Source organism: Micromys minutus (assembly GCF_963924665.1).
Source record: "Micromys minutus genome assembly, chromosome: 31".
NCBI classification, from domain to species: Eukaryota; Metazoa; Chordata; class Mammalia; order Rodentia; family Muridae; genus Micromys; species Micromys minutus.
In genome coordinates, this window is record NC_137966.1 from 5602613 (window position 1) to 5618645 (window position 16033).

The following is a 16033-nucleotide window of genomic DNA, read 5'->3' on the forward strand; positions in this document are numbered from 1 at the left end:
TGAATGTATTGTTGATTGAGAATTTAACATATAAATCTGATTGATAAATAATTGATTATTGATTCATGATTTTACCAGGCTGTGGGGAATGTGAGCAAAGTTTCCAGCTGGGACAGAGACAGGTGGGAGAGGGCAGCGAGTGGACCACATGGTAGAGATGCAGCCAGGGTGAGTATTTCCAGCTCAATGGACTTCGGCTCTGCCAGATATGAGAAGAGTGAGAAACTGGTAACCCCCATCCATTTTTATTTTTACCGCTACAGGTACATCTATCTGTCTGTCTGTCTATTTGTCTGTCTGTGTATCATCTATCTATCTATCTATCTATCTATCTATCTATCTATCTATCTATCTATCTATTTATCCATCCATCCATCCATCCATCCATCCATCCATCCATCCATCCATCCATCCATCCATCCATCCATCTATCTATCTATCTATCTATCTATCTATCTATCTATCTATCTATCTATCTATCTATCTAACTGTCTATGTATCTATCTGCCTAGCCATAGGTTGGAAGCAAGGGCAACTAATGAGATGAGATTTTAGGTAAAATAAAACATATATTTTAGTTGCTACAACAAATCATTTAAAATATCAAGGGGTAAAAAACAATAAAAAAGAAATTAAAATATTATAAAAATTTCCCAGAGTAGACCCAGAACATCTAAAAAGCCAAACCATCACCCAAAGCATGAAATAGTAAGCAAATAAAATCTTAGAAATAAAGTTTTGACTCTAACTAAAGACTAATAGATTAACAATATAATTATGGAGAAAAATCAATATACTTTTGGAAAGATAAAACACAGTTGCTACATCTGACAGTCTGCTCCATCAATTACACTATGACAGTTTTGGAAAGGAGGACTGTGAGTTATCCATCAGATCCTACAAACAAGTTGGTTCAGTTTCATTGCTTATCTGAAAGTTCTTCCTATCTTCACACTTATTCATTTCAATGTTGAACAACAACAAAAAACAAAGAAACAAACAAAAACAACGACACAAAAAACAAAAACAAAACTGAATGAAGGCTGGGGATAAACAAGATCTTCAGACTTAGTAGGTAGTAGAGCAGCTTATGTGAAGCTGTACACTAGCCTCTCTCTGCCTCAGAAGACCAGGATATGAGCATGCCTCTGTGGGAAGGGAATGGATCTAAGTCGCATCCCACTATCTCCCAAGGGTTGTGTGAACTCACTAAAAATGCTCCATGTTCTTCCTTTTGTCTTTGTTGGGTCATTTGCTAGGATCTTGGTTCACTGGGCTACAGTTAGATTGGAGCACAAAGTGCTTGTAGGTTACTTTATTGAGGGCAACTGTAGCAAGTCAGAATTTTATATATTTTAAAAAGCTAGTAGAAAATCCTCTGAAAGATTTTGCTGTATAAAAATGGCAAATGTGTCTGGGTTTGGTGTCAGCAGATGGGATGTGTGGGGAGGAGGTGATAGAGGGTTTGTAGAGGGAGAACTGAGATAGGGGATAACATTTGAAAGGTAAATATATAAAATAACCTATAAAAAAGAAGAGACCGGCATCACTAAGGTGAAATCTCCCAAACAGTGTTTCCCAAGAGCATAAAGAAGCGGTGTTCCGGAGACAGCCAAGGTTGTACCTTGTACAGACTCAAGACAATTAAGCCTAATGGTGAAGCCAAGAGCAGAAAATCTTATAAAACATTTTCACATCTTTTCCTACAATTCTTCTCTTCATAAAATAAATCAACAAGAAAATAAATCAACGTGAGCACCATTTGTTTAATCCTCGGTGACAAATCTTGATGCTAGAAGCTGTTAGAGTGAAACAAAAGCTGAAATGGCCAAGCACCTATAAAAATTTACAAGCAAACTGGGTGACTACTGGGACAGTCACACTATTATTTCCACGTGTTCCTCAAGGTCCTTGTGTAAGACTAATTAATGGTGTTCAGTGTAGTGTATTGTTGCAGAAAAAATGCTAAACTTGCCCCTTCATCTGCTGTAGCGTCAATGGAGTAAACCATTTGAGACAAATGCTGAAAGAGGGATTTAAATAATCAGGTTTGAAATTACAATGGTCCATTTCTGGCAGCTGTGAGTAAAGACAGCATTTCCTAATTTCTCTGCTTCATGCACAGACAGCCCACCTGAAGGCATCGAATACTGTCAAGGAAAGTGCACACCCAGTCCTTTTGTTTTTCCTATAGAAAAAAAATGTTCTCTTTGGTCAGTGCTTTTCCTAACCTTATATGTAAACAGACTTTAATTTTAGGTTCCTCACTGGCTTTCTGAATTTGCTGTTTCTACCCCTGCTCCCAGTAACCCCAGGAAATGACTGAGGTGAGAGAAACTTCCCTTGGATAATATAAGACGGTCTTACTGGACAGAAATGGTTTGAAGAAACTGGGAACCCATTCCATCCTCTACCAAAAGCAGATGCCTGGAACTGCATAACTACTGTTACTGTATATAGTCTTTCCATTCCTTTGACCCATAATGCAATGCATCCTACTGTCTTGGGGCCTCAGTGCAGGCCCTTAATTTCTCTCATGGTAGCTTGCCTTGTCTTGTCTTATCTTTTCTCATGGTCACACACCATTATTTTACTGGTATGTTGTCTGGTCTTAGCACCATGAGTCTATGGTATCTAAGAGGCCAGAATTGGATTGTTAGATTCCCTCAGATGAGAGTTACCAATGGCTGGGTACCATCAAATAGTGTTATGAATTAAGCATGGGAGCTCTGGAAATATACCAGTGCTCTTAACTGCTGAGCTCTTTTTCTGGCCTAAGTGGAGCTTCTGTTTTTAAATCTCTTTAGAACCATCCCAGGGCACAACATCTGAACACATCTTTTTATGTGATAGACTCTTGGTTCTTTTATGAATCTTACAATTTATATTTCTTTCATTCATTGACTTGATTTGGGGTCTTTCATATAAGTATTTTAATTGAACCAAACGAGAGAGCATTACTGGTCAATATTTAAAATTTTTATGCTCATCTTGTCTAGTTTTATGCCAATATAAAATGCTAAATGTATCTTTATCCAACCAAGTAGCAATTGCTTTAAGAATGCAGGCTGATGATACTTCCAAACACTGATTAATGTAAATATAGAGAATATCCATAAAATAATTAAAAAATAAAATTACATCCCACTTGTAATTTTTCCCAATCTATTCATATACTTGTCATGCTATTTTAGCTAATGCTACAATAAGAAATAATCCCCATGACTTAATTACATATGGATTAATTTCTGTAGATTATTCATTTATCATACAAACTCAGTAGTTTGAGCGAATTTTTACATATCTTTATTTTGTACAGCCCCAAGTCTCTGTATTAATATCTTTTTCCAAGCCAGAAGGTCAGAGGAAGTAAGAAAGGGTCAATTACCAGAAGTTTATATTTTACCTAAAAATCACACATCTAACTTTTGTTCACATTTATTGGACCAATTATATTTGGACCAATTAACCTTAGGAGGGTGATACCACAATCCTGCCTTGAGAACAGGCCAAAACAGGAACCAGATAGCAGTGAGAATATAATGGCATCTGCATGCTAAATGAATATTGTAACTAACAAAGCTCAGCCTCCCTTTTCTTCTTTAGAACTGTGATTTTTATATCTTCTGAGGTTACAAGAGCTCCAATGAAATGATGCTATCCCGAGTATGGTGATCTGTAACTGTGAAGTTTTGCATTCAGGGGAAACATTGAATAACTTGAAGGGTAACAACACAAGCTAAGGCTCTGTGACATCAGCTAGGTGTATGAGACATATGCAGATTAGGGTTCCCATACGTTAAAGAGATTCAACCAAAGAAATGACCTGCAAGTAAGGGACAGGCCCATTTAAGGACATTTGCATGGATAAACACCTACACTGAGTAGATTAACCATAGAAGGCAGAATTTCCCTAAGATTGGTACATAGATGTTGCTACATAGGAAGGGGAAGGATGCATGAAACTGAGAAACAGAAAGAACAACTAAAAGCATTTCCTAATTAGTTAAGAAATGTCATTGAATGACAGAGGGAGTAAACTTTATGCAGAACAAAGAGAAAAGATGAATTATTCTCCCTAACTCATCGGTTTGAAAACAAAGAGAGCTGGAGTTAAATGAGTAGATCTTAGTAATTGTACACAGAAACACTTAGTTCTACTTTATTCTGTATCTCAGATTGAAAGGAAAGCAAGGAAAAGCCTGAAAACTACTCTAAAGTTGTCATCATAGAGAAACTGGATGGCCACAGGAACATAAGAAAAAACAACCCACGGAGTGATAACACATTCAACTCACACTGAGAGTACAAAGGCAGCGCATCTCTCTTAGAAAAGCAAACCTTAAACGAATTTTCTGAAATGGTTTTGTTAACTGAGATAATGAACAGCTTGATATAAAACAACAACATTCATTTCTGCCCATACACACTGGTATTAAGTACTATTTACATATTTTGCCTTTGAACCATTCTCCACAGACTTAATTAAAAACTACCAGTAAACTTTTCAGTAGCATCTGAGGGTGATACCTTGCAGGATTCCATAGAAGCAGCCTCTGGGAAACAGGTTTGTTCAGTATTGAACTTTAATTTTGTTGTGTTTTTCAGTGTGTGAAAAACACACATATATGTATATGAGAGATTTATATACTCATGTGAAACACATCTATCTCTCTATCTCTATCAATCCATCCATCCATCCACCTACCCACCCATTCCTCTCTCTCTAACTATCTATCCATTCATCCAACGAACCACCCATCCATCCATCCATCCATCCATCCATCTATCTATCTATCTATCTATCTATCTATCTATCTATCTATCATTCTATCTATATCTATCTATCTACCTATTTATGGTATATCCAATATAATCCTACCCAACTAGAGATTTTTAACCTTTTATGATAATTCCATACAAGTAATTGGGAAGATTTTATTAAAATACAATGAGATCAATAGAAGTACAGTTTGTTTGCTTTTAAATACTGTAACTCCAAAATTAACCTTGACTATTGCTTCAAATATTGGTGTCAAATTGAGAAGTCAGATATATTATGACATTACTGCTTGATATTGGATAGCATGAGCCACTTTGGGGCTTTAGGAATTCTTTAAGAAAACCAACTGTGAGAAGGTTTGGTTGAATCTGAGTTTGTATAATTTATAAAATCTGAGTCTAGGTTTTATATAATTATTGATATAATACGATATTAGAATATTTGAAGCATTTTGCAAGAACTGGCCCATTTTCTATGTAAAATATATGTTTATATAAATACACAGCTACTGATAGCACAGAATTTTATAATATACTCATATATGCCACAATTATTTATAACATAGTAACAATGTTCATATAAATTATAAAGTTATATTTTATATGTACTTAATCTCCCCTATGTCTATTTATCTACATACACAGACACATATAAATAATATGGGTATTTCTGCTTTTAGTGAAATGCTGTCCTTTGATGATGGCTTTGCTGTTGGATGCATGTACTCAGAGCAGCAGTTACCAGCATAAGATCATAGATCAAGCCTCTTAAGAAGTCCAGTATGGAGGTTGGAGGGACACCCAAGGCCTCTCTCTATCTGAGGAGTTTTTAGGTATTAATAGATACTATATTGAGGTCACCAGTAGAGAAAGAGAGAAAACTCTCTTAGGGAAGCTGCCATTGGTAGTTACCCCTGGTTCTAGTGGTTCAAGTTACCCCTTACAGAACCTTTTAATCCTGACCCAGGATTTCTACTCTGATTTTGACCACTCAGTTCCTGAAGAAAAGTCACACACAACCTAACATTTACAAAAAGACTTAAACAGTAAAAAGAGCTGGGCCCTCCACAAAATTAGAATCTACTTTTCTATCTATAACCTCAAGTTATTACTTACCTTAACTCTAATTGGGCAGCACTCAAAGCCAGGTTTTCATGACTCACCTAACCCATTACAGCTTTGTCTCCATCCCCCCCCTCCATCTCTCTCTCTCTCTATCTATCTATCTATCTATCTATCTATCTATCTATCTATCTATCTATCTATCTATCTATCCATCTATCTATCTATCTCTCTCTCTCCCTCCCATTTTCTTCTCTAACCCTCAGCCAGGTAATCCTGACTTGCTGCCTGTGTCTCTTCTTCTACCTGTTATCTATAATAACAGATATAAGCTGTTGATGTCGAATTTACCATTCAAAAATAACTTGAGCGCAAGGTCACAGTGCATTATCTGGGTGCATATGTGGTCTCTTGAGCAATCTTGTGTTTAGGAACCAAATTAGTACCAGGATACAACCAGCGTTAAACCAACACAGTGTTGTCACATCCATGTAACCCATATAGAGATCAGTAATTGAACACTGAGTTAAATAAATACATAGAAAGTGGGAAATTTGAGATGTTGGATCCTGAGAGGAAATGGGAGTAGAGTTTTAAGTATAGATACAATCAAGATACATTGAATAAAGTTATGATATATATATATATATGTATATATATATATATAAAATCTGTATGTGTATGTGTGTATGTATGTGTGTGTGTGTTTGTGTATGTTGTTTGTGTAACCCACCCTATCCATACTGTTCTTCTCAGAGATAAACTGGCTATGTCTTGCTCTCACACTTTCCTTACTGCGATAGAAAGAAGTAATGATGAAAATTACAAGTTTAAAAATATGAACAAATGCTTGTAATTTCACATTGAAGTAGCACAATCTGTCGTTTTAGTATAACAGGAGAGTTTCTAGCACAATCTGTCATTTTAGTCTAACAGGGGAGTTTCAAACATATAGTTGGGTTATTTTAGGATGGAATTGTTGAGATATAGCAAGACTTTAAATAATAGTAATACCTTGTCTGAAATATTGTTAATCATACAGAATGATCTGGGATGTATAAATGGATTAGATCTAATTACTAAAGGAAGCTTTTCCTCGTGAATACAACTCAGATGTCAGGAAAAGGAATTATATTCAAGGCCAGAAAGGAGCAAGCTCCTTTTCAAGTGTCATTAGGTATCTTGTAGCTTGTTTCTATGGAAGTTTCAAAGGGACTATCTTCCGAGGTATTACCATTCACTGTACTTTTTTGTCTTAGTGTTTGAGCTGATTTAAGAATGCATAAGACTGGGTGACTTACAAACAACCAACATTGATTTTTCATAGTTCTAACATCTTCAAAGTTATGTTTAAGACAGAGTAATAATATGGTGAGCCTATGCTTCCTGGTTCATAGATGTCCTTATATGAAGAAGGATGAAAAGCACTCTATTGGGAATCTATGAGGGGGCTCAGGTCTTATTTCTAACATCTCTCACAAGCCATCCATGTAGACAGTAACAGATAAAGTATCAGGATTTGACAAGAAATTGTTTGTAAGGGTGTTTTAGTTGACAGCATCCATTTTATCCATGAAAGAGCATTACTAAATTTATATCCAAAAGATTTATCAGTTGTTACTTAACAAGCACTAATAGACAAACCAGCTTAAGGAACCTAGTGTAACTGTCTCCTGAGAGGCTTCATCCAGGACTAAATGGAAACAAATGCAGAGACACAATAAAACAAAATTCTGGTGGAGTTCAGGAAGTCTTGTGCAAGAGTAGGGGATTGTATTGAGAATGTCAGAGAAGTCAAGGACACCGCAAGAAGACATACAAAGTCAACTGACCTGAGACCATGGAGGTTTATAGAGACTGAACCACTAACCAAAGAGGATGCTGGGTCTGGACCCAGCCCCCCTACACATTTTTAGCAGATGTGCAGCTTGGTCTTCATGGGGGTCCCCTAACAATTGGAACAGGGGTGTCAGACTCTGTTGCCTGCCATTAGACCCCTTTTCCCTATTTGGACTTCCTGGTTTGGCCTCAGTGGTAGAGGATATGCTTAGACCTGCTGGATCTATACATTCCAGAGTAGAGTGGTACCCAAGGGTGGCTTACCATTTTCTTAGGAGAAAGGGAGGAGGTAATTGTGGGAGGAATTTTTGAGCATAGGACTGGAAGGAGGAGAGGAAATGTTGAATTTGAGTTATAAAGAAATTAAATAAATTTATTAATGATGTAGAAAATAAAAGAAGGGGAAACATTGATTTTGGTTAATGTTTCTTAGCTTATTACCAGATGGTCCAGTAACAACAGACTGAAACCATTGTCTGGGGGCAAGAGTATATGCTGGAACCTGTCAATCTGGCTGATCCAAAAGAAATTTGAAAAGCTATTGTCCACAATAGGATGGGAAGAGCTGAAGGTTCACTTCCCCAAAAGACCTAAAGCCAATCATCAGCTCCAACCTCTTAAAAGTTCTTCACCTTCTAACAGTTCCATGGACAAGAGGCTAAGCCATTATAAGTTGGACCAAAAAGCCACAAAACAAAGGCACAGGTTTTGCTTAATTGGGTATAAATATGAATAATCAAATATCTGTGAATTTTTTATTTAAGCTAATTCTGTCAGTTCAAAAGGCATGTCCGTATATAAGAATAGTTTCACATGGTAAAAATGCTATGTGTGCCTTCATGGTTGGGCGTATGCAAGTGAGTGTGTGCATATGTGTATAGGCACATGAGTGTATGTTTGTATGTCTATCCAACTTAGTGAATGTGTGTATATGTATGCGTAAGGGAAGGAAAAAAAGATTATTTAGCTTGTGATCAAAGAAGTCCTTGTGCCAATGACAGAAGAATGTTGTGGTCCTTGTTTCATGTTCCATCATTTTATTCTAGCTCTATTATAATACCTAACTCTGCTGCCACTGAAAAGTAATAAATAGGTTCATTGGTGCCATATAATCAGGACCAAAATTGCATGGATATTTGTTTCCTACAATTTCAATACATCATCGAAGAGGCTTCTCCCATTAGATGGGAATAAACTGGAGCACATGGAGAAAGTTAGAAACATGAGATTACTTTGTCCTACATAAACTGTCTTTATCAAACCTTCCCCACCAAGGTTTAAGGATCCATGCAGTAGAGGAGGAAGATAGTTTTTAAAAAGCCAGAGATAGTACATGGATGACGTCAAGTAAACAGTGTCTTTCAGGCACAACCAGGAAGATGTGTATATGAATTCACAAAATCTGTGATGACATTCACTAGGTCTGCAGACATTTAAACTAGACAACATCTCAGCATGGAGAAGAGAAAGTAGGCACATAGCCCCACCTCTAACCAAGAAGTTATTTCAACCAATTGCTGCTGCAAAAGGGAAAATCAACTAATTTTCTATGAAGTAAAACTTGATAAATCAACCATACCTTGGGGCAGGGGCCATGCTCAGTGACGACCAACATAAAACAAATCCATGTATGTTATTTTGAGTGTGTGTGTATGTGTGCTCCTGAATGTATATATGTATGAGTGTGTGTGTGCCTTTGTGCTTTCATGGGTACACTTCTGTGCATGCACATGGTTTTGTTTTGTTTTGTTTTTAATAAAGAGAAAGAATCTGAAATGGAATGGGTATGAAGGGGAAGCTCAAAGAAGTTGGGAAAGGGTGAGAATTTAATATATATTGTGTGAAAAATTAAATATACATAGAAGTAAACAAAAAAATTAGAAAGGACAACTCTGTTTGAGTTCTCCAAATGAGAAGAAATACTTAGTACTTGTTTTTTGTGGGATGGCTTCTGTTTAACATAAAACACTGAAGACTGAACTCAGCTTACACCCTATAGCTCCAAAATCAAACAACAAAAATGTGCTTTATAAACTGGTTTTTATTCAGGTCCTAATGGGTCAGTTTGTGATTCTAGCTGTTCAGGAACCCGAGGGAGAGACTGAAAGAACAAGGATTGCTTATACAATCAGTTCAAAACAAGCCCAGGAAACTAGGTGATAACCTCCTTCCAAATAACAAGAAAAGAAGTTGGTTTGTGTATAGCTAAGTGGTACAGTCCTTACCTAGCAATTGGGAAGTCCTATGTTCAATTCCCATGACCCAAAAACAACCAAACAAAAATACCATACCAATATTCCTTAGATACAAGCATTGCTAGAAAATGAAGCTACAATTCTTATTTTTAAGGGCTTAGAAATTATCCTACTTAATATGATACATAAGTGTGGAAGTTTTCTCTATACATGGTACCTATAAGTCATAAATATACTTTGATAATTAGTACAACTACCCTACTATACTCAATCTAACAGGCTAAAATGATCTTTCTAATCAATGTGAGAGGATACCCTTCTAGAAGTCCATTCAAAATTCTTTTTAAAAAGTTGCTTGTTATTGAAAAAAAGAGTGATGAAGATAGGATATTTGGCAGGACAATAAAACTAAGTAAGTTTAGATTTTAGTTTTTATTCTTGGAAAGATTTATAGAGACACTTGATTTGACAATAAATTGATTCTTTGTTTCTGGTTAAATATGTAATACAAATATGAATAGGGAAATCAGGGTTCTCTATGATTAGGGAATTAATTTATTCAGGTCCAACTGTGTAAGAATTCCTCTCAGCTAGATTGTCTTTTCATGATAATTCTGTTTGAAATTTGTTTTTTTAAAAATAGAAAGTCTTTTGAATGGCATGGCTGATAACCTATCTAGAGCACACAGAAGTGCTGTTCCTTTAAGCAGGGCTGATTAAAGGACTAAATTCAAGGCTTTTAGTGTATTGTATACACTAAGGACAGAGGCCACTCACTTAATCATGTACTTGAGGCAGGAATAAAGTCACCACAAAGGATCTCAGAGGGACGCTGACTGACATTGTGTATTTACTCATTGATTTTCCCTTCAGAAGAAATAGAATAAATGTAACTAACTTTCACTAACGGGATAATGGAATGAACAGAATTTTCTGGATATAAACCTTTCCAAATATGAAAAGTATTCTATTTTCTATAGACTAATAATCATAGCTATCAAGAATCAACCCCATAAAACACAATATTCATTCAACAGCATTCTAAGAACATACATACAGGCATATAAGTAATTATAATTTTACATATCACATACATTTCATATGCATGTACAATTAATAGACTTAATCTCAAACTTCATTTTGAAGGCATCTTTTAGGTTTCTGATAAATCATTCAAGAATATCAAGTGTGCTGATTATATTTCTAAATTACTTTTGAAAAAGAGAGAGTGGTTTTAGAAGGGGCTTATTCAACCACATCCTGCTTTTCCCAATAATAATTGATGCCTTTGCTACCCAAGTACCATGGAAATGGACCAGTTCCTTCAACTGCACCCTAGTATTTTCCTATGGAAATTTGTAAGAGAGACTTTATTCCTGCCAGGCCATTTTTGCTTTGTCAAAATAGAAAACCAAAATATTCAAAGCACTGAAACTATGGGATCCAGCCTTTTCTTCAAGGATTGATTATTGGGAGAGAGAATTATATCATTTTTTTTTTGGATAACAGAAATTTTACCGGTCTGTTTTCATGCTCTCCAAAGGGCAGATGCTGTTTTCAGGGCCAGTGAACATTCTGCAGTTGTGTGTCTGTAAATTCTGGGTCTGCTGATTTAGTGTCATCCTCTCAGCCATCTCAGTGAGTTATGGAGCCCCCGGGAGCTGTCTCAACCCTGAAAGTGTTATTAAACCAGATGGCCATGTGCACACAGTACTTGGAGTAAGTACTTATTACTTAGTAATGCAAATGTCATTCTAGTAATAAGCTTCAATAAAACCATTCTTGGGATACATTTTAAATAACAAATGTATTTACATGCATATTATTTTCCTTAAAAAAAAAAAAAGCTGCTGGGAGAATGTGAAAGAAGAAAAGATACAGAAGTTCTTGACCTGGACAGCACATGGTCTCAAAACAAACGACTTAATAAATATTATATTGTAAACGTTGGGATTATTAATGACATTAAACTGTATTTTTTTCTTTTTGATGCTGAAGTAGTTTGAGATCATTTCCTTCTATTGTTAAATGAGTTGTGATAGTTTCACACATGGATAAAATGTACTCTAATGACTTTCCTTCACATCCTCTTTTACCTCCCAAATCACCATCAATTCTCCCTAATCTCTACAAGTCCTTATCTCAGGCTCATGACTTTTTATGTGATCTTGTAATCCATTTAGTTTTTCCAGCCCATCTGTATGACTACTGCTTTGGAAGTGTCCACTGTAGCCTGGGGACATCATCAGTAGACACACAATTTAAGGCAATGATTCCCACTCTCCCTGAATCTATCAATGGCAAATAGTTCGACATTCGGGTTAAAGCCCCCTTGAGCCTCTTCTCCCTCCAGTGCCTGATTGCTGATAGGTTTATTCATATTCAGACCCAGGGCAGGTATATGCAGCTGCTCTGGGTTCATGGTGACCATGAGTGTCATCCCCAGATAACTTTTCACCATTCCTGTAGTCCCTACATTTTCCTGCCTTTCATATTCTTTTGAACCCTATTCAGGAATGTTCCATGTTATGGTTCGTTTATGCTTGGTCTATGGAGTGGCACTTTTAGAAGGTGTGGCCCTGTTGGAGCAGATGTGTTTTTTTTGGAATATGTGTGTCACTGGAGTGTGGGCTTTCAGACTCTCATTTTAGCTGCCTGGATGTCAGTATTTTGCTAGAAGTCTTTAGATCAAGGTGTAGAGCTTTCAGCTCCTACTGAATCATGCCTGCCTGGATACTGCCATGTTCCCACACTGATGATTGTGGACTGAACCTATGAACCTGTAAGTCAGCCTCAATTGAATGGCCTTCTGAGAGGTGCTTAGATCATGGTATCTGTTCAAAGTTGTAAAACACTAAGACATTTGTACTGGCTGGTTTTGTGTCAACTTTACACAAGCTGGGATTATCACAGGGACCGGAGCCCCAGCTAAAGAAATGCCTCCATGTGATCCATCTGTAAGGCATTTTCTCAACTAGTGATCCAGCAGGGAGGACCTTCTGGGCTGGTGGTCCTGGATTCTATAGGAAAGCAAGTTAAGAAAGCCAGAAGAAGCAAGCCAGTAAGTAACATCTCTGCCTCAACTTCCTGATCTGCCTGAGTCCCAGTCCTGAGTTCCTTTAGTAATACACAGCAATGTAAGCTGAATAAACCCTTTCCTCCCCAACTTGTTTCTTGGTCATGACATTCATGCAGGAATAGAAACCCTGACTAAGACAACATTCCCTAAGCATTAGAAGATATGGTATCAATGTTTTGTTTATGGATGAGCATCCCATCTCTTACAGACCTTTGTAAAGTATAAGTCAATCTCTACATTCTCAAGTGGAAACAGAGACTTTGTTGAGTAGGACCATATGTAGCACATGTCTACAGTAATTAACTCAAACATTTAGAGGACATGTCAACACTTTAGCAAAATAATGGTGTTTAGTTGTCTTCTAGGGCCAGGCATCTTCATGGTCATATTTGCTTATGATTATGTTTTCTTCAGGTTTACATACCAAGCATGGACCTCCTACTATGAAGTGGGTCTCAAATCCAATCAGAGACCAGTTGGTTTCCCACATAGCAATGCTCTGCTACTGTACAAATAGGTACAGCTTGTCTCATGGATGACAAGATTCTTGGTGATGCCTCTTATCCTCTAGCAGCCTATATAGCATTGCCCAGGATTAGGAAACTACCCAGAGGGAGACAGTGTTCCCCTCCATTCATGCAAACGTAACCTTTGTTTGCCAGACGTAATTATCTTAGAGACATGCTGCTGAGTAAATTCATTCTTCCTAGTTCTTTCGGGAATTTTGTCTGGCTAGATGAACTCAACTGTTTTGGCTCAAACTTTTCTACACACTGACTGATTCATTCTGACTTCTCTCAGCTACATGTTGAATTGCTCTGCTTGGCCTTAGACTAACTTTGGCAATATGTTCTAATCTTCTGAATACTTATTCTCTGGTTTGTTCTTTCTTTGCTTGCTACTTGTCTCTGTAAAATTGTTCTGGTAATACTGCCTCTCTCTCTCTCTCTCTCTCTCTCTCTCTCTCTCTCTCTCTCTCTCTCTCTCTCACCCCCCCCCTCTCTCAAGTTGCTTCTCTATTTCTTTTCCCTTCTCTTGAGAGTTGGGTATATTTGATCCTCTGACTCATTTTGTCAAATCTTTCTCTGATTTGTCACTTTGTCTGCCCATCAATTTGACATAAATTTCAAACATAGATGCTTTCTTCTACAAGTGAATTTTGCCTACATTGTTTGGCCTTAAAGATGTATACAAAGGCTGAGTATAAATTCTATCCAGATCATTCAGACCTAGGTTTTTGGGTATGATCCCTTGTCAGAGCAGCCATGTTGCTGGATTAAAATGCATCTATAAGTTCTAGTTTGATTTCTTTTCATTATGTATATATGCACTGTTAGTAGTATCTTCAACAAACAAATCATAATTTGGTGCTAGCAGGTAACCAAGAGAAATCTCAAAGTCATGAATTGATATCTTTAAAAAACTTCAGATACACTATAAATATTGTGAGGCTTAAAGAAAATTATAATGTAGTTTATTTAAGAAAACCAATATTTTTAACGACTGTATAATTTTTCCAATGCTGGACACCCCCTTCAAAAAAAACTATGGATCTAGTCATTTCTCTTGTTCATGGTGAGTATTCGGTAGTAGATAACATGAGTTTGCAAAATAAACAAATGAAGTTTGAAAAATAAAAATCACACTACAAAACAATTACCTGCTATGATATTCAATATTAAAAGTATAGTTTATAAAAGTTAATGCAAATAAAATATAAGCTATATCTATTCTATTGAAATGTAAGGTGAAATAATTGATCCAAACAGTTATTTGATCACAGTTTTATATCGGTGAGGTTTAGCCATGGATACCTGTGTTATTTTTAAAATGTTTTTGAAACAACCCCTCAAAGAGCTGACATGATAATGATCTGCCTGCAGTCACTTTGGTAAATGAAATATAACTAATTCCCTTTGTTATCTGGCATCCTGTGTCATCACTGATCCCACAGAGCAAAATACTTATCAACCCGCCTCCTTCCTGTTCCGGGCTCTCACCCCTGTCACGCTGCCATCAGGTTACCTGAAGGCAGCACAGCGATATCCCTTTAAAGCAAGTCACAGCATGTCACTCTTTTGTTCCAAACACTCTAAAGTCTTCCCACCTCAGAGTGACATCCTGAGTTCTCTCTAACCTTTGTGTGGTGCGATGCCTGCCTTTCTTATTTCATCTTCCTGTCCAGTCTATGGCAGTGCTGAGCTTTCTTTTTTTTTATGTTATAATTTTTTTTTATTTTAACATCTTTATTTTAAAAAACAAAGATAAATGTACAGATTTCAAGCATTTTTTTTGCGTAAAATTATACAATACATTTTGTCAGTACTTTTTTCAGATTTTTAAAATAGTTTTTACATACATCTATATGAATAGTCAGTATTTGATCTTTTTAAAGGTTTGATAGTATGCATCAAAAACCCAATAGTTACAATGAGCACAAAGTACATGCAAAACAAAATGTAACATGGAAATAGTCAAAGTTTTCTTGTTGTGTAAAGATTTTTTGTTTTGTTTTGTTTTCTTTATTTCTTGGACTTCCTACAGTCTGTGAGTTGTTTCTGGGGCAGTGCTAGACTCTGAGTATTAGCATCCCACTATCAGTAACTGCATATTATGTCTGTTCTTTTGTGACTGGGTTATCTCACTCAGAATGATATTCTCTAGATGCAGCCATTTTCTTAAGAATTTAGTCAAGTCATTGTTTCTGGTGGCTGAGTAGTATTCCATTGTGTAAATGTACCACAATTTTTGTATCTATTCATCTGGGTTCTTTCCAGCTTCTGGCTATTATAAATAGAGCCGCTATGAATATTGTGGTGCATATATCTTTGTTGTGTACTAAGGTGTCTCTGGGCTATATGCCCAGAAGTGGAATAGCTGGGTCTTTAGGTAGTACTATATCCAATTTTCTGAGGTATCGCCAGACAGATTTCCAGAGTGGTTGTATCAGTTTGCAACCCCACCAACAGTGGAGAAGTGTTCCTCTTTCTCCGCAACCTCGCCAGCATCTGTTGTCTTCTGAGTTTTGGATCTTGGCCAATCTGACTGGTATGAGGTGGAATCTCAGGGTTGTTTT